A 19599-nucleotide genomic window follows, 5' to 3' on the forward strand; every position below is an offset into this window, starting at 1 on the left:
CTGTTTATGCAGTGTATCGCGATACAAATATTTTTATGTATAATCATGGTCGATTTATAAATTACTACCCATAAAATAATCATTCACAAAGACTAGCTGACTCCATGGCCAGTAAGTTCGATGTTGAGGTCTGAAGCATTCCATGCAGATACTTTTGAAATCACCAACAGCGTTCAGTAGCATTCAAAGGGAAAATAGTTAATCCAGCGGAAACGATTTATTTTCTTTCATTAAAAAATAACAATATCGATAAAAAAATATCTATAACAAAATCGATAAAAAATATCGATAACAAAATCGATAAAAAATTTCGATAACAAAATCTATAAAAATATCGATTATTATATCGATAAGTTCTGATAATGCCGAAAATCTCTAAAATCCCGAAATAGTTCACAGATTGCGTCTCTGTGTCTCTATCTACATATATTCTTTTCTCTATAGTTACCTTTACTTTAATATTTCTTTCTTTATATTTATATTTATTTTTTTTTTGCTTTTATGTTTAGCATTTTCTTCATGCACATATTGATCTTCACCTTTGCTCTTATTATATAAGTAAAGTGTTTAAAAAATATTTTTACCAAAATCATATTTATTTTACATGACAAATCTAGGCTATTTCGAAAAAAAAACTCGTTTTTAAACGGGAATTTGCTGCGAAATGTATTTAATTAAGTTAATAAAATAAATGAAATATTATAATATGGGTATCAAACATTTGCTAGTTTTTTTTTTATAAAACTATATAGTTCTTTCGACAACAAAAACCACAAGAATATATATATTTTTTAATTTCATACAAACCTCGAGAAAATGCACGAAATTTTCATTGAAATTTTGAATTTTTCAATTAGATTTCTTAGAAAAATTTCTGGTTTGCAGTTCTGAAAATTTAATTAAACAAATTTTAGTACGCTAAAAATTACCGTTAATTTTTGAGACTTTTTCGCTAAGGGTGTTGCGTTCATATAAAAAAATATTGTGTTCATGCGGCAAAAAAAAAAAAAAATAGAGACAAATTTTATGAAAAGTTTAAACTCCAAATTTTTTTTTGTTTATAGTGAAAAAAAAGCATACCTGCTTTGAATGTAAAATACATAAGTAACAAAAAACACTAAAAACATTTTTTGGCACTCCAATGAGCAAGCAAGCCTCACACACCTTCCTTAACCAAAAGAAATTCTAAAGTTCCTGCAAATTCTGTAAATTTTTCGCATTCAACAGTAAAAAGTACAAATGCAACACCGATCTTTCGGCAGCACCTCTCCCCAATCCGAACATGAAATAAAATATTAAACGAATACACAACGACATTTATTTCGACGCTGACTAAGCCTCCAGACTGTCATTCCACGTCACCTTACACAACGCTCTCTCCATCCAACAAAGCTCATTGTTTATGCAAAATTTCGAAAGTCTGGCCGAAAAGTCGACTTAATGCTAAGCCAACAACAACAGTAATACAACTATAACAACATACATACATACATGGCTATAACATAATTTACATGCATACGCAAAACGACAACAAAAATCCTGAACGACTCTTGGCAGTAAGCAAGTAGCAGACTGCAGGCTGGCTAACTGACAGCGGAGATGTGCAAGTGAGTGACTGTTTGTGTGTGTGTGTGTGGCTGTGTGTGTGAAGACATGCTAAACATAAATAAACAAATGCAAAAAAAAAAAACGAAATCCTGCCATGTTTGCTTGCGTGTATTTGTGTGCAATTGCATACGTTTACAGTTCAGACAACATCAAGTGAATATAACAACAACAATACTGCGTATAATAATGGCAACACGACGGCTAGTCAATATTCGTAAGTTGCTGGCCCATATACATCTATACAAACATACATAAATACAGCTATGGTACTTCGAGAACAACTGTAAAGGAAGCAATAGTACAACTTCAGTTCTGCGTGTGTGTGTGTGTGTGTGTTGTAATTCAAGCATCCTGCTATATCCTTTAGCCGCAATGGCTCGCATAGTTGCTGCCTGCTAGAAATGCGGACGGAAATGAAAGCTTGTTGTACGTACTAGAGGTATACGCCGCCGGGCCACGCCGCCGCCGCCGCCGTTTTTTTGTCATTTCTCACGCGCCGCCGCCGAGTTACGAAAATATCGGCGCGGCGGCGGGGGCGGCGGCGTTCGGCGCCTAGGGAATTTTGTACAAAATTTTCATGTTGTATGCACATTGAAATACATCGTTTGAAGCAACTAAATACTACTCGTATAAAAGCACTATTTTACGAAATGAAAATTACATTTTTAAAAGATGTTTTTTTGTCATAATTTAAGCCACTGAACATTAAAAAAAAAGCGTAACTCAGAAAAATATATAGGTAACATGTTTTTCGATCGACAGCGTTTATTACAGTTAAATTAGGGTCGAATAGGGTAGAAAAGTTTTTTTCCTAAGTAGTGGTCAAACCCCAGGAAGGTTTTGCTCCCGCGCATCGCAATATTTTCTACACAGAGTTGAAGTCCCCCTTTTTGGTAAAAATTACTATTATTTTGCATTACATTCTGTTCTCCTTAGAAAAATTTGGCACTTAATATATTATTGGAAATTTAACTATTTATAAGCCACTTTTCAAACAGTGGGTCAAAAAGGCCCGTTGTGGTGGGAGTTGATGGGTTAAACTTTTGGAAAAAAGTAGGCCAACCTTATTTTCAATATATAACCCGCAAAAAATCGTAAGAACTCCGTAATTTAACATAACGGTTGAAAGCTTATTGCAAAACTTTATTGATAGCGACATAAATTACCCCAATAACTTAACCTTTAAATTTTTTTATTTCTTTAAATTGAAATAGTACATACGCATTTTTAGAGTACATAGAGATGTATGTATATTAGGGTGCCCATCGAAAATCGTTTTTTTGTACCTTAGTACTACATATTTTCAAATTGTGGAAATTATCGATGGTCAAAATTTAAAAAATTCATTGAAATTCAAGCAAAAATAGTCTCTCAAAAACTCATGAATCTAGAAAATCGTATTTTCTGACCTAAATCGACAGGCCGCGACCTCTAAATGGCCTTTAAAAAATCTATAAAAATAGGCAATAATATTTCTCATAAAAACGAATCAAATTAGGGGGTAGGGTCTTTAAATTTTCAAAAAAAATCATTTTCAATGGGAAACCTAATGTATATACTATATAGACTTTCTTCTGTTCGCCCATCCATCAGCAGCAGTCACTCAACATTTGAATTCAATGAATGAATTAAATAGAATTATAATCTGATGACATGATAAGGTTAGAAGCCTTATGGCTCCTTGGAATCTGCCTTATGGGCAGTAGCGCCGGCGTTTCCAGACGCGCCGGCGTCGCCGCCGCCGCCGATTCTTTTTGAAGTTGAACACGCCGCCGCCGCAAAGCCTGTCGGCGTAAACCTCTAGTACGTACATACGTCCGTTCCGCTTTGTTTATATGTACAGGTGAATGTGTGTACGTTTTGCATTGGTACTCCAATGTTTGCCTTGTTTTTGGCTACTTTCAACTCCTTGACTTAGCCAAATACATGCATTTATGTTGATATGTTTATGTGTTTATGTGTTTGTGTGTGTGTGTGTGACAAGGTCTGGGCCAGTGACACAGGCCAGTTGTACACTTGTCGGCCATTGCAAATATTGTTGCCGACATTTGAACTGTACGGCGGCAATACGCTTCACCGGTTCCGTGCACTTCAATGCTGTACATACATAGTTGTGATTTTTGTTGCTGTTGTGGTTGTTTGCAACAACCGCCTGCTTGCCAGCTTGTCTGCCGGTTTTGTTGTTTATTATGTCTATCAATATTTTTCCGAAGTTTACTTTTCTCACCTCCACTTTCAATTCATTCATGCTCTTGGAAATCCCATGCCTTCTTTCAGTCGCCTATTCGGAGAAGGCGTAGAAAAATAAACATTGCTGATTTTTACCATTCTGCATAGTTTAAAGTCACATATAGCACATACTTATAGACATTGCATCGTTATTTACTTGTGCGCACAGTCCTGCTTGGCTTGTGTTTTTCATGTTTTCATACCGCTAACGGCTAGCTTGAAAACATGCATGCTGATGGACAATGTTTGCTTTACTCATTTATCCAAACTTCAAATGCATTGTTTCGAGCGGCTTTGAATGGCAGTAATTTTCTTAAATAAAGCACGAATTGGAGATGCGGTTGCATTTTTAAAATGCAAACTAACCAAACCGTTGAAAGGGTACAATTTCCATATGTCAGCGTGGTCGTTTTCCTATTAAAAAGAAGCTAAAATAAAAATGTAGTGACAGTGCAAGTCTACTAGGTGGTAGGCAATTTCGTAGACTGGATCTTTAAATACTAAGTAGGTCTACCACAAAAGGCTGGTAGTCACACTTTGCGAGTGTCGCTGCACTTTGATGGCAAGGCAGTGAAGCGATCTGACAAAAGTTTCTCAAAAAAAGCGAAGAAAAGCCGGTTGGACTACGACAGGAAATTTTTTTTAAGAACGGACCTAGAATCAGTTGTTATGGAGTTACTTCTTCGAAGGCATAGAAGGCAGCCTTTAGTGCTTTAGATTTCGATGATTTCTCGTTACACAACATGTTCCCTGTTGTACCTATAGGATCCAGTGTGAAGTTGAGCAATGAGCAGCGAACAGTCACTCGAATTCCTCTATGACTCTCGCTAACCGAGTGGTCGCGAAGCAGTGAAATTCAGCATAAAATCCAAGCGCTTCAAAGGTTAAAAGTTTTTTAGCGAGCAACACTTTCTCAATAAGGCTCACTCAATTGAGCCAACTCCTGCAAGTCTCTTCGTACAAATGGCGTCACATCTGCGTCGCAAGGCCGCCTTATCTACTGAGCTGCGGTGTTGGCACTAATGTTCAACTGGGCATTTAGAAATGTGATTGAGAGCTCTTTTCCTCTGATATTTGACATGCGTAAGGTTCGTCTTGGAATCTGTAAGTTAGGCAGCTCTTTCAGCGCTTCGCAGATCCAAGTTCTAATGCACAGTAGTTCAAAACTGGAAGTTATTGTTCATAATTCACAGGAGACTTCATTTGTCAACCAATTTGATGATTGTTTTTTTTTTTTTTTAATGAAAGCTTACAAACGTACAAACAAAGTACGTTTCAGACGGGGTCGGGCAGCAGATTGGGGCCTATCGTCACAGTACCACTTAGCTTTAGGAAAGCATAATGGCACATTAAGTCTTTACAGATATATTATGTTTATACATAAATATGTATATTTAATATTGCTCTTCAGGCATATTTAAAAATTTCATCTTGTACTCAAATTCGTGCATTTTCCAACATACATAGCTAGCTATCCAGCACGTGTATTCTTACATATAGATATACTGTGAGCATTTTTCGAATGTAATCCAATTCAGCCGCTGACCAACCCGACATGGTAGGAGCAGCAGAAACATGACGACAAATTAGAGGCAGCATGTACCAAGCTCAATACACCAAAGGCATAAAATGAAAAAAAAAAAGTTGAATTCTTGCTGCTGTTAAGTGAAAAATTTATGTAGCTAATCCTGCACGCTATTGTCCTGGCAGGAATAGCAAAAGCTCAATATTTGCAGAGAGTGTGTTCAATTGCTTCCTTTGCGCCGGGATCCTCACTTCTGCGGCAGAACCTGTTGAAAGGTGCGCCTATAGAGACCGCTAGTATGGTGAAATTGTTTAGCAAAACTCTGGCGATTTTTGGCAAGGTCTTATGGATCGTTTCGATTACTTTTGACTAGGTTAAAGAGATGTTGAAAAAATATTTGCTGGTCACGAGGCGTTGTGGAATCGCCGGCATTTTGGAAAAAAGTGTGTAAAAGTTTCTCGTAACTTATGTACATCAAAACAGTTAATTTTTTCGAAACAATTCAAATACACTTTATTATTGGCCCCAAAAAAAAATCTGCATACATTTCTTTTTTTTCACATTTCGACAGTGGATTGTCCTAAAACCGTTAATTGATTGAATCGCAATTCTGGAAAATAAAAGTATAAAAGATTCGAATAGTGTTAAGCATTATGGTCAATTGCATAATGTTTGGTACGTGCTTAAGTGGGCTATACTTTCGCGTGCGCTGGGTTTGGGTCCCGTCACATCAAAACGGCGCCCAATGTAATATACAAAATCACACGATCAAATCCACTTGCAAAAGGATAGCCTCAGATTGAGTGCTCTGTTTCGTCTTTAAAGACAGCTACTTCTTGCAGCAATTGGAAGAAGACACAGTTGGGCAGTACGTATTCTATAGCTGCCCAGCTTTAGCTAAAATCAGACCAATTTCTAGTTAGGCACTTTTTCAGCTCTCTCACGGAACTATCCGGTTTAGGAATAAACCAATCATACGCTTGATAAGAGCTTCAAAATGGTTCTATGCAGAATATTCACTGAGGTTCTAGTGTTTCACAGTGGTACTTAACCTAACCTAACCTAACTATGTTCTCCTATTTTTCCACGTAACTTTTTACCATTTGATTTTTGAAAATGCTGTTAACGTAATATATTTTACTATATTCGAAATGAATTCATTTCAGATGCTGAAAGTAAACACCAGGAAAAAATCAACTCTTCCGCTGGTACACTTGATTTATCGATAAGTGGATGGTCTTTTATGCTGGGAAATTGATTGTTCGACACTTGCATAATACGTTCATAAGTCGGTAAGTGTACAAATAAAGTTTATCCTAGCTATCAAGGTGAAAGTTTGCAAATTTAATCATTTACACAGGACCTAAAAAAAAAAATCTAAATTAAACCAGACCAGGTGTTTTATATGTTTTTGGGGTCACTGTGCATAAAAGTTTCGCTACGTTTTTTGAGGTTAGTAAAAAATTCGAACGGCCTTCAGATTCGTGTTAAGTGACCCCGAAAACATATAGAACACCGTATCTGGTTTTTAGTCCTGTGTTATTTATAATTTGAAAAACGAGTTTCTATTTTTTTTTTTTTTTTTTTGGTTATGTACCATTTATTTTTTGTGTAAACCACCGTTATGTATTAAAATCGAAAAATTAAAAAAGTTTAGACGACCTTGTTTGAACTAGCCCGACACTAGTACTAAAAAAAACCAGTTCATATGTTTCAAAAAGAAAACTGCGCATATCAGTAAATATAACCAAAAACTCATTGCTCTCGTGAACATCTTTCCTTTAGGGCTGTCTGCAACTTTTCGAGTCTCCAGCCGTATTGTGTATAATGTCGAAGTGGCTGTAGCGCACCTGGCCGTATGAGCAACTCTCATGATGTATTGTGTATGTGTGGTATTGCATTATGTACCCTCTATTCGCTATATGCATGTGTGCATGAGTGTGTGCGCGTATATTAGCTGTACACCTGTTTTTTGTGTGCACCTGTTCTTGGCAAGTTTTGGATTACGTCGTATATTACTAGTTTCAGTTCCGCCATTCATTTTCCTACACTCTTTCCTTCGCTTTGTGCGCACGCTTTTCACTTCACATCCCTTAACGCCGGCGGTCATGTAGCAGCAGTTAACTTGTTTCTTTTTTTTTTTGCGCTACTTCCTGTCCGCTGTCCACCCCTACGCACATTCTTCAAGTCTCTCTGGCGTGTGTTGCTTGTAGAATTTTCAATACCAGCGGCAAAAATGGATTTCTGTCGCTTGCTTTGAAATTTTTTCTTGTACTTTTTTGTTGAATTTTTTTCGCCAAAACTTCATTGCTGTTGCAAATTGCCTGATACAGCATCCTTTTGTTTTAGTTCGCTTGTACGCAAGTTTTTCCTCGATTTTATTTTATTTTTTTTTTTTTTTCTGTAGTTTGCCGGAAGTTTGAAATTTGACATGTTCCAGCAGCGTTATCCTTCAAACACTATGCTAGCGTTTGCGCTCATCTTGTTGCTCTTACTGAATTTCGCATTTATGTTTTTTCCATTGCTTCACATACTCTCATACATACTGTGCTCAGTCGCACATCTGTATGCCTGTTGCCTCTTTTACTCCTTACATACATACAAGTACATATGCACCTGTGTTGCGTTTTGCAAAATGTTGCTTAGCCGGACAGCTGCTGAGGATTTCTATGCACTCAATCGCGCCTTGGGTCGTTGCTGGCCGTCAGGAAGCTTTTGTTATTGTGTTTCACTCTTCTCTTCAATTTACTGTGTTTTACGGTTTTTTCTGTTGAAGGATTTTTTTTGGAAAAGCAAAAGATTTACAAATTGATGGATTGCTGTAGCTACCTGTATGTACACAAATACTTTGAAGCTAGCTGAAATAAGTATGTATATATATGCAGACAGGGTGATCCCATCGAGCAAAAATATTTTAAAATTTTTCACTTATAAACAAAAAAAGTGTTTTGTTGTACAAAAAATCTATATCTTAGAGAAGCAAGTATATTTTTTTATTATTTAGCTTTCATTATAAAAAGAAAGAAAAATATATATTTTTTTTAATTTCGTTAAGTTTTTAAAAACTTATTTTATTTATTAATATTTTTTGGTTCAAATTGAGTATGTATTTAATTTGTTAATTTCAGCTCCTGTTAAGCTTCAAATTTTATTGGTTTAAAAAGTAAAATGTATTTTTTTTTTATTTCGTTTAAATTTTAGGATCTTATTTTATTTTATTTTTTGTTGTGTGTTTAAATTAAAATTAATTTAAATTCTTAGATTTTATTTTGAAAATATTTTTTTTATAGCTTTATTTAATTTTTTAATATTATTTTCTACTATTTGGGTTTAATATTTTTTTTCAGATTTGATTTCAAGATTTTATTATTTTAAGAAGAAGAATTATTTATCTTAAATACATTTAATTTTTAAAAACATTTTTATTTATTTTAATTTTTGTTTTCTTTTGTAACTAAGTTTTACATTTTATGGTTTCAAACAGAAAAAAATATATGTTTTTTTTTTGTTTTATTTCAATTTAATTTAAAAAAACTTTTTTCTATAAGGCGTACAGCATAACGCTAAGACCTCTTCGCTAGCAGAACTTTCATTTAGTCTTTCGAAAGACAGTAAAGATCTTTCAAGATTGTTGCCAGAATTGACCAATTGAAAGACTTTTCTCTTTCAAAAGACTTTGGTGAGTTGAAAGACAGTTGCCGGAATCGCCCTTTAAATCTTCTTTTCCCATAAACTTCAAAACAATTGTTGTTTCCAAAAATTCGTGATCAGGCTCAACGCGAATTGGATAGCAACCTATGGAAAAAGCTCAGAAATATTTTTACTTAATTTGATTATCCATTTAATTTTAGTGTAGGGGTATAAAGCACTTATTTTTCTATAATTAATTTCATGCAGCATTTGAGAAGTGCAAAGATGCGCCTATTTGTGCGAATAATGAGTAAGCACAGTTAGCAGAATCTCAGACACTTAGCTCAGGTTTGTGCGCCCTTGCATACTTCTTGGCGCCAGTTGCTGTAGGGTCAATAAAATGCAGTTTTAATGCATTTTTAATAGTATGTATAAAAGATTTTCTGTTAATTAATTTAAGCTACCGAGCTGTTAGTTGACATAGGAAATGGCGAATCGCTTCCTCCTCTTCACAGCGCAATAACAATTGCAGAAGAACAGTGTCTTATAACTGGTAAGAATTCTTATAGCAAGTTTGTTTAATGTCAAGAGTTCCCTAGTTATTTTCTTGTTGAGACTCGGCCATAAGGACCTTGGCAATTCGCAGTTGTGTCGATTGATCCGTAGCCCATTTATTATGGCTGTGGTATAGTTGTGCATTTTCTTCAGCACATCGTAAAGCACTTATCTGCTTTTTCAAAGGATTTATTTTCAACTCATCGGCTATTTGCTTATATTCGATTCAAGAGCCCAGCAATAAGAAGTTTTACCGTGACTCATTGATATTTCCGTTAAATTTTTAACTATACAACTTATTTACAAACTCCTTCATAATCGTTGCTATTCCGTGTTAGAAAATCAGCCTTCCACCTGGCAGAGATGCCCGTTTAAAAGCACTACTGTGTCCGGTAGGCGATGCACTGAGAATCGCGCCAACTCCTTTTGCCATCTTTGAACCATCGGTTAGGATTCCCGCCGGCAAGCCAGCGTCCTATTCTTTTCTAGTACGAAATCGTATAAAAATCATGAAGTAAAGTCCCCGTTATACCGTCCTCCTTTAATTGTACTCAAGATCACTGCACGCCCATTGTCGGCCTGCTTCCACAATTTTGATGCACTTAATCCAAGAGGCGCCTTGGGGTGTCCTACTCCTGGTGCCTGATATTCTGAGGCATTCAGTTCAATGCTTCTCTGATTGCTACGTTTATCTCGTGGTTTCCTACAATGGAAGAATAAAACACTTCGGATAAGTTTTTCTCGAAAAACCTTGTCAAATGTTTCGTTTAAATCTGAGCCATAAAGCCTTCTTCAACCTCTTTACTTGAGTCCTTCTTCAACCACTTTACTTTAGTCCCATGGAATCACCCTGTTTTCTATCTATACACGACTTTCAGTTCTTGCCACGAGTTATAGATTTGCTCGCTGCTGTAATTGCTTTCATCGTAATATGCGTCTTTTTTTGTGTTTTTGCTTTTCTTTAGTCTTTTTGTTTCCTCGCCTGTGCCTCAGGCTCTACAATGGTTATAGAGTTTGCACACTTGCTTATGTTCAATCACGCAAATGGCATATTGCCAGCATTATAACTACATACAGAAAAAAAAATAAAAATACAAAAAACGTTTAAAAAAAATGAAATATTTTTGAGATGGAAAAGTTCCCATAAATTTTTTGTAACATACATACTTCTTTTAGGAGCACAAACTTTAATTTTTAACGTTAATCTGAGTCTACACAAATGTGTACAACTGACTTGTTTGAACTCTCGAATTTTAGGCAACTAAAGCTTTAAAGAGTAAAAAAAACAATGCTACCCCCTACAAGCAGAGCTTGCTTAAGTTTCGTTGATGTCCTTTTTCCCAATAGGTATACACTGCAGTTAAGGCTTGGTGGTAATGAACTATAAACATAAACAAAAAAGAACTTTTACTCAAGCTGGCACAGACTACACTGAAACTAAGAGAATGCAAGTAATATTTAGGCATAAAACTAGATAAAAATTAAAAAATTAAATATCCTACACTAAATATCCTACCTATACACAATGTGCTGCAAGTGTAGCTCTAAAAGTGTCGGTTCTGATGGCCCCAACTATTACTGAAGTCTCCAGAAAAAAATCGGAAAGCTAGTACCAATTCATTATTTTTCAAATTCCGAAGTAGACCATCGGCTCGAGTGTCGGCGAAAATTTAATTATATTAACCAAAAAGAAGGCGAGAAGGAGGCGGAATCTGGTGGCGAAACTCAGTCTTGTGTTGCCGGCAGAAAACCTTCTGTCAGTGCATTAGCAAGAGTTGCAGGTCGACAGAGTTTAAACATTCGGAAGCCTATGGCTATTTGGGTAGATGAAGTGGCATCTAAATCATATGGAGAATGGTGTAAGAGAGGGCTCCATGGTATCCTTGTCAAAATTCAAAGACACATGCGTGTCCTGATCAGAGCGTCTTCTCTATGACAAGAGGTCTGTGAACCCAGCCCGCATTTATTGAGTCTGTCGAAGGCCGCCCGCTTATTGCCATAATAGGGAGGGCAGGTGTGATTCGGCAGATGATTGCAACCGACACTGCAAGCAATAAGTATGTATTCATTGATATTGGGAGGAGGATAGAAGCGATTTGATAAAATGCCTCTCTCAAGCCAACTGGAATTGGCTGAAAGCTGTGAGAGACCAAGCTCCACTGTTTCCAATGGAGAGTGTAAGCCTTTTAGAAAAGCACTGATGGATTCCAGGCTCCTGCCTGAAAGTTGTGGACAATCACACCTACCTCCTGCCCAAAATCCGGGGATAGATACCAAGCACTGGCGTCCCATTTTACACAAAAAGGAAGGCATATACATATATCAATGTGTTAAAGAAAATTCATTTGATATTTTGTAATTACAGTTTTCAATACTCTTATTTAATTAAATTAATCCGTTCGTTAATAATCTTGTAATAAAAGGAAAAAGCCAATATATGTAAATAAAGCCAAATTATTTACTGTTTGCTTTTGGCATTCACCATTGAAGTACACATGTACTTATATTTGTAATTTTCGTTAACTTTTAATTGCACGGCACTACATTTAATTTGATTATGAAAATGAACCCAAAAACTATTAGTCCCATTTATAAAATTGTTGCAAATGAAGGTGACTTTTAATTAAAATTTTAGAAAATTTAAAACCATTACATTTTAGTTATGCTGTCTGTTGGCCTAAATTTAATTTAAACGTACGTACATACATATATACGCATGTACACATGTAAATAGAAGCATATTATTTTGCATCTAATAATAACTAAATATTTGCAGATTCTAATATCTAATTTTGCCTAAAACAATTCATTTCACACTTTTACTCATATGTTAATGTTTTAGTAAGCATATTTGTGAATTATTGATTCACTACTGCTTTGAAGGCCACTTAGTATGGGCAGGTCAATATTTTTTTTTTGTTTTATATGTACATACATTTGTAGGTCATATTCATACAAACTCCATATCGTCGTTTAAAGTACAAAACCGCGTATTAAGAAAATGCAAAACTTCGTATGTAAGGTTGCCAAAATTTTATAGGAGAAACGGTTCTCTCTTTTAGTGCTAATTATCTCTCCTTCTTATGTCTAAATATCGATATTTTAGTATGAATGAAGTAAGGGCTCGATGCCAGGAGCTTCCGGTGAGCAAATATCGTTTTTGGCACAAATTTCGGTTACCACGATACGCGGTTTTGTGCTTTAAACGACGATATTTCGAGCTTGAAAGCGAAGGTGAGAGCCTTTAAATAACAAATTGTAAACAAAATATGTGCTCTTGCAAATCATGTGTCAGCGATGACGCCTAACAGGCTAACCTAATATTCGCGGCTTGCGTTTTGGTACGCACGCCGTCGAATTTGTTTTTTTGCGTCACCCGAAATTGGCTTGCGTGCGTTTGCATTTGATTTCATTGAGCGAAACGTCAAATCAAAATGTCACGCAGAACAAAAATTGGAAATTGAGTTAGCTTCATACACACGCCGTTCAATTTCGGTTGGTCCCATACAAGTTGTATGTGCATGAGAAATTTTTGACAGTAAATTGGCGGCGTGCGTGAATATTAGGTTAGCCTGTTAAGCTGTTATTTAGTGTAGAGAAATAATTGCTTCATCCTGTTAAATGTTTAGAAAAAGGTGGCCTTTCTTGCAAAGAATACGTTTCATAGTTGACTCAACTAACCCTTGAAAAGAATTCGATTCTAAAAAACCAAAATGTACTATAAAAGTTTACAGCAGTTTATATACATATTTACGATCAGAAGTGATTCAAGCAACGAACAGATCTTATTCATTTTCTTGCCCTTCTTAATTGACACTCTGACTGCCTAAGCAATTTTGGCCGAGTCCAACAAAGCTCGGCAGTCGTTTCTCTTCTGTGCTAACTTACAATAAATGGAAATGCCAAGTGAAGCTAAAGCTGTCTTAACATGAGGCGATAATCGCCAGCAAAAGTTGACTTGCTGTCTACTTTTGAGGCAAGCGATTTTTGAAGAATCACCATTTACACGAGCGATTTTTCTTGAGTAATGTTGAATCGCATAAAAAATCGGCTCATGCAAATCCAGCTTAAGTATTTCTCCGCCCAGTCTTTATAGCGCAGTGAAGGTCTTATCCTTCATTTTGCACCAACAGCGGTACCGCGCCGAATACCAAGTCCACTTTTTCCTTTAAATTTAGTTTTTGATGCAGTATGACAGATAATACAAAACTACATCTATTTTTCCTTTCTCCTGAACGATTTCAAAAAAAAAAACGACTTGTAACCTTCTCACCTTTAGGTAAGGACATGTTCAACTACTCAGTAAAGAGGCAAAAATATTACAGCTAAAGGGCCAAACACGTAAACTTAATTAAAGCATTTTTTTACGAAAAAATTGTATACACTACTAATGAAAAAATCAGTGGATAAATAAAAAACCGAAGAACTGAAAAAGCGCTTTTTCTTAAGTGAAGCTTCTTCAGCGGCGGTTGGTTGGTTGGGAGTAAATTGGCAAATTCAGCGGAAATTGCACACGGAAATGGTGCAACGGAAATGATGCAACGGAAATGGTGCAACGGAAATTATTGGGGCTGAAGTGCTTCTTGAGTGTATAGTATTAATTTAACAAAAAAATGCTAATGAAATAGTGCAACGGAAATGATGTAACGGAAATTATTGGGGCTTCTTGAGTATATGGTATTAATTTAACAAAAAATTGCTAATGAAATAGTGCAACGGAAATGATGTAACGGAAATTATTGGGGCTTCTTGAGTATATGGTATTAATTTAACAAAAAATTGCTAATAAAAGGTTAAAGAATAAAACTTAGAAAAATACCAATACAAGAATGAAAGTAAAGGTGAGTACGTACATAGATAAAGACAAGGATAGAGGCAAAGGCAAAAATAAAAACAAAACCAAAATGAGTAAGGATAAAAGCAAAAATGAAGACCAAGGTAAATTTATACACTTTACTTATATGTATATATGTACAAGGGCAAAGGTGAAGGGGAATATGTAGATGAAGATAAACATGATAAACATAAAAGTAACAACAAATATGAGATGAGGATGAGGATACCGATAAAAGTAAAGACGAAGATAGGGGAAGAAAGATTAAAATAAAGTTAATTGAAGAGGAAAAGATTTAGAGAGAGACACAGAGACTCAATCTGGGAACTATTTTGGGATTTTAGAAATTTTCGGGATTCTCGAGGCTTATTAATAAAATAATCCATATTTTTATCGGTATTGATATCGAGATTTTTTACGATTTTGTTATCGATATTTTTATCGATTTGTTATCGATTTTGTTATTGATATTTTTAACTATTTTGTATTTTTTATCGATTTTGTTATCGATATTTATCGATTTTGTTATCGATACTTATCGATTTTGTTGTCGATATTTACCGATTATGTTATCGATATTTATCGACTTTGTTATCGATATTTATCGATTTTGTTATCGATAATTATCGATTTTTTATCGATATTTATAGATTTTGTTATCGATTTGATTATCGGTACTTATCGATTTTGTTATCGATATTTATCGATTTTGTTATCGACATTTATCGATATTTGGCGAAATTGTTATCGATTGTCTAATCGATTTTGCTACGGATGGTATTATCGATGTTGCTGTTGAAATTTTTATAGAATTTGTCATTGATTCTGTTATCGATTTGTTATCCATCTATCGGTTTGTTATCGATATTTTGTTGGACGTTATTACCGATTTTGTTATCGATAGAGTATAAATATTTTGTTTTTTGTTGTTGTCCTTTGAATTTTAAATTATGAATCATCTTTAACAAGCTCGAGCCTGGTGGGCACAATCAAGAGTTCTTGAAGATGACCCCAGGTTGAGGTCGAAATATCGATAATTAAAAATACCAATAGAACGAAGTATTTGCGTTTTATTTAATCGTTGGGCCTCGAGCTTGTTAAAACTGATTAAGATAGAGTACAAATATAAAAATTAATATAATGGAAAAACAGAATAGCATGAATGTTAATAAAACGAACAGGGGTAGAGGTAGGGACCTAGATAGAAAAAAGAGAAAAAACATAACCTTAAGCAAAAGCAGATGTGTGTATGTATACATTGGTTATGAGACAAAATAGATAAGTAACGTAAGTTTCACTTCTCTAGTATGGCCCAGGCGCACTTACTTTTTTTTGTATAAAATATGAGCAGTAGAGAGGACATATTTAGATACATGGCATACTACATGGCGTATGACTAACATTTTCCAGCCCAATATGGGCTGCCATACTGGATACGCATTTAAAATTTTGAAAATTTGATATAAGAAGTAAACATATTTGTTGCCCTAGATTCTCGGTTCGTCCCACTATGCGACTTAAGAAAAATATGCTTTTTTTTTGAAGAAGGAAACGCGGAGATGGATTTATCCATATTGTTCATTCTCAACTAATCAACCAAAAAAATATTTATGAAGATTTATTTTGACCGCCACTGGTACAAAATACCTTCAGCTCACAAACGTGCAGGCTATGAAGTATTACCGGACAGACTCGATGCTACATATTTCCGCGCTGAAGGTGGCTACATCGAACAACAATGTGATGGCATTGTTTTAAGGACCTCTATCTGCGTCATCTGTTCCAATTTCAAAAATGGGGCTTCAAGTTAAAGGATGTGCAGAAAGGTATTATTTTTCGAAATTCGGTTTAAAATTTGATGTAATTATAAACCGACACACGCGATATCTCCCTTCACTCAGAAACGGCTGGGGGGATTTAGATGAAATTTACTCACGGATCGCCTATTACTCTGACTGGCATTTGGAATAGTGTTTAGGTTTTGGAAGACCATTGCCACCTGTTTGAAAAACTTCTTCTTCTTCTTCTTAATTGGCGCTGTAACCGCCTAAGCGATTTTGGTTTGAAAAACTTAATTCAAATAAATTCATGAGTGAGTTGAAATAAGTATATATCACAATACGGGTTTCAAATGAAAGAGGTTTAAGAAGTTTATAGTTAGTCATTTTTTTTAAACGGTTGCCTCCTATTTTAAAGGTCAAATTCAAATAAATTATTCCCAAGTTAAGTATGTGAAATATCTCATTATTGGTATAACATTCACTTTACTATCATTTTCGCAATTTATAAGAAAATGTCCTACTAAGTGCAATTTTTGGGCAATGGTTTAACGCTAAATCTACGGGTTCGCTATTTATTATAACAACTTTATTTATTTTACTATTTATTAAGTATTATTAGTTTCACAACTAAAATATTTAACTTTATTACAACATACATAAGTAACTAAATACCTTTGTACTTAGTTTTTTTTTTTTAATTAAATACAATTTTGCCCATCGCTGGTGTACTCAGGTTTCCAAATTAAACTACAAAAACCCAGAATCGAGCTAAAAAATTAACGACGAGTTCTCAGTTTGGCTGATAGTAGCCATAACCACAATCGCGCCAATGCTGCGAGGACGAACATTGCAAGCAGTCAGTGAGCAGACATTTTGGTTAATGAAAAACACAGAGTTGCTAGCAAACATACACATGCATACATACAAAACAGCAATATATGTCCATAAAGATTTATGACAGCAATTGCAAAACATAACGAATATTATTTCTATTCCAAAGGTATAACTGTCAAAAAAGATGGAAAATAATACGCATGAAGCTGTAGAGAAAAAGCCAGAAAATTGCACATGGTTTCAAAAACAAGAAGAAGGGGGAAAACAAAAAAAAAAAACAAAAACTTGACTTCGCTCTACAACCGGTGCCGTTTGTTTGTAATTTAACAAATGGATTTAGAGTAATAAAACTCTAAAAAACGACACACACACACACACGCACACACTTGCGCGTAGCTAGAAATTGTTGATGATGAAAATTTGCAAACGGAGTAAAAAAACAAGAAGTGGAATGGATGCCAGCATGTTTTGTATGTATGTACGATAACTGCTTCCATTTGCACTGCACAGCACGCAGCACCTGATGCCTTCGATCAGCGCCTGGCATACACATATATGTAGGACCGGAAATTTTCCACCGAGAAGCAACAGTCAGTCAGTCGTCAGTTGCGTGAAGAGTATGTAGCAACAGCGACAAATATATTAGAACAAAAAAAAAAAAATATTAAAAGGTTTTTGTGCTTGCAAAGTTTTCAACTTTTCGAATTCCAACATCCGTCGTCGCACTCGTACTGCGCACAGTGGGATTTTGGCGGTAAAAATTTAATTTTTTTAAACAATAAATTCTCATATTTGTATGGTTTAGCCTTATAAAGCAACATTTGAATAAGAAAAATTCAGTATAACTTTTTACGAAATTGACAATTTTATACAAAGTAAACGGAACAGAGGTCAGAAAATTTGCTGCAAGCTGAGCTTAATAACCTGCATTCTTGGTGCTCTCTTAATTCCTTATCTTTAAATGTTAGTAAATGTTCCTACTCCACTTTCACCAGAAAGCTTCTTACCGTTCAAACTAATTACAATATTGGGGGCCATGAACTTAGTTATGTCGCAGAGGTTAAAGACTTAGGGATTTACTTCGACTCAAAATTAACCTTCGCAACCCATATTAACTACGTAGTTTCCAAAGCTTATGCAATGCTAGCATTCGTACGTCGTAATGGTCAGTTGTTTAAGGATCCCTATACTCTGAAGCTTCTTTATGTCACGTTAGTGAGATCTAGGCTTGAGTATGCGTCTTTCATTTGGCGTCCCTATCAGGCTGTCTATATAAACCGGATTGAGAAGATTCAAAAAGTTTTTATTAAATTTGCCTTGCGTTCTCTAAAATTTTCTGAGCCTATACCTCCGTATACTTCCCGTTGTCAACTTATTAACTTAAGTTCGTTAAATACTAGGCGTTCTTTCCTAGCAGCCTCTTTTGTGGCCAAAATATTGGAGGGCACAGTCGATTGTCCTAATCTTTTGGATAAGTTAGCATTAAACGTCCCGTCTCATAATTTGCGTCGTGTTTCTTTATTCTACCTGGGATTTCCTAAATCTAACTATGTAAAATTCTCGCCTTTGTTCAGAACCCTTTCTGAGCTAAATGAGCTCTCTGAATATGACCCGTCTCTCTCATTTGGAACAGTTCGTTTTGTCCTACTTAATTATTTTAGGTAGTATATAAGCTCTCTTGTTTTATAGTCAGTAAGGATTTATTCCATTTGATTAAATAAATAAATAAATAAATAAATAAAAAAAATGGTAAACAACTAAAACTTGTGTTTTCCTAATCAATTTTGTTTTTTTTTTTTATTGATTCTGTTTTAAGCTCATTTGAAAATATAGCATTTATTTGTCCAAATAGGGAAAAAATCAGCGCAAGCGGCCAAATATTTAAATAAATATAAGCAAATAAAAGTTCTACTTTTTTAAAAGCCTACTTTGACACATTTTATGGACAAAAACTTTGGTTCCTCGGTTTTCCTACGTCCTCTACAGAAAAAGTAAATATCGGAATCTTTTCTTTCGATTTTTGAAAAGAAATTGGCTAATATTTGCGACTTTTAACGTAACCTCATATAATATTGATGGCATTTATGGTATTTTTAAGACGTTTTTAAGGTTAGGTTTCTAAGGGCGGTATATGTTAAAATAAACCGATTGCTCCCATTTTTTGAATGTTAGTTGTAAAATTATTCCCAAGATATGGAAAAAATTTCGCATTCATATATATATATATACATTGGCGCGCTTTTTATGGCCTTTTTAAGGCATTTTTGAGGTTAGGTTTTCATGGGAGGTATGCTTTAAAATAAACCGATTCCGTCCATTTTTTTGGAGTTCACATACAACACTTTTATAAACATATGGACAAAATTTCGTAGTCAAATATTCATTGGTGCCCTTTGAATGGCATTTTTAAGGCTGTTTTGAGGTTAGGTTTGTATGGGGGTCTGCTTTAAAATGAATCGATCACGCCGGTTTTTGTTTTTTTTTCTTGGCTTGTGTCCATAAATGTTGCATGCGGAAATTGCGGTTCCACGCCGACTAATTTTAATTTTTTCCAAATAATGTATGGAACTGTACCACCGGCGGCGGCGCCCACACACAAACAT

General features: G+C 35.1%; 1 protein-coding gene across 1 annotated transcript in view; it reads left to right on the forward strand.

Annotated features, from left to right (window-relative positions):
- LOC118735729 (discoidin domain-containing receptor 2) overlaps positions 1-19599 on the forward strand; it is a 532634-nt gene that overhangs the window by 56892 nt on the left and 456143 nt on the right. The window contains exon 3 of the mRNA XM_036465663.1: positions 6529-6654. The gene's annotated coding sequence lies outside the window, so the exon portion shown is untranslated. The remainder of the gene's footprint in view (positions 1-6528; positions 6655-19599) is intronic.

The sequence above is a fragment of the Rhagoletis pomonella genome, unplaced genomic scaffold, assembly GCF_013731165.1.
Source record: "Rhagoletis pomonella isolate Grant_MI unplaced genomic scaffold, Rhpom_1.0 Rhpom_scaffold_00003, whole genome shotgun sequence".
Classification (NCBI taxonomy): domain Eukaryota; kingdom Metazoa; phylum Arthropoda; class Insecta; order Diptera; family Tephritidae; genus Rhagoletis; species Rhagoletis pomonella.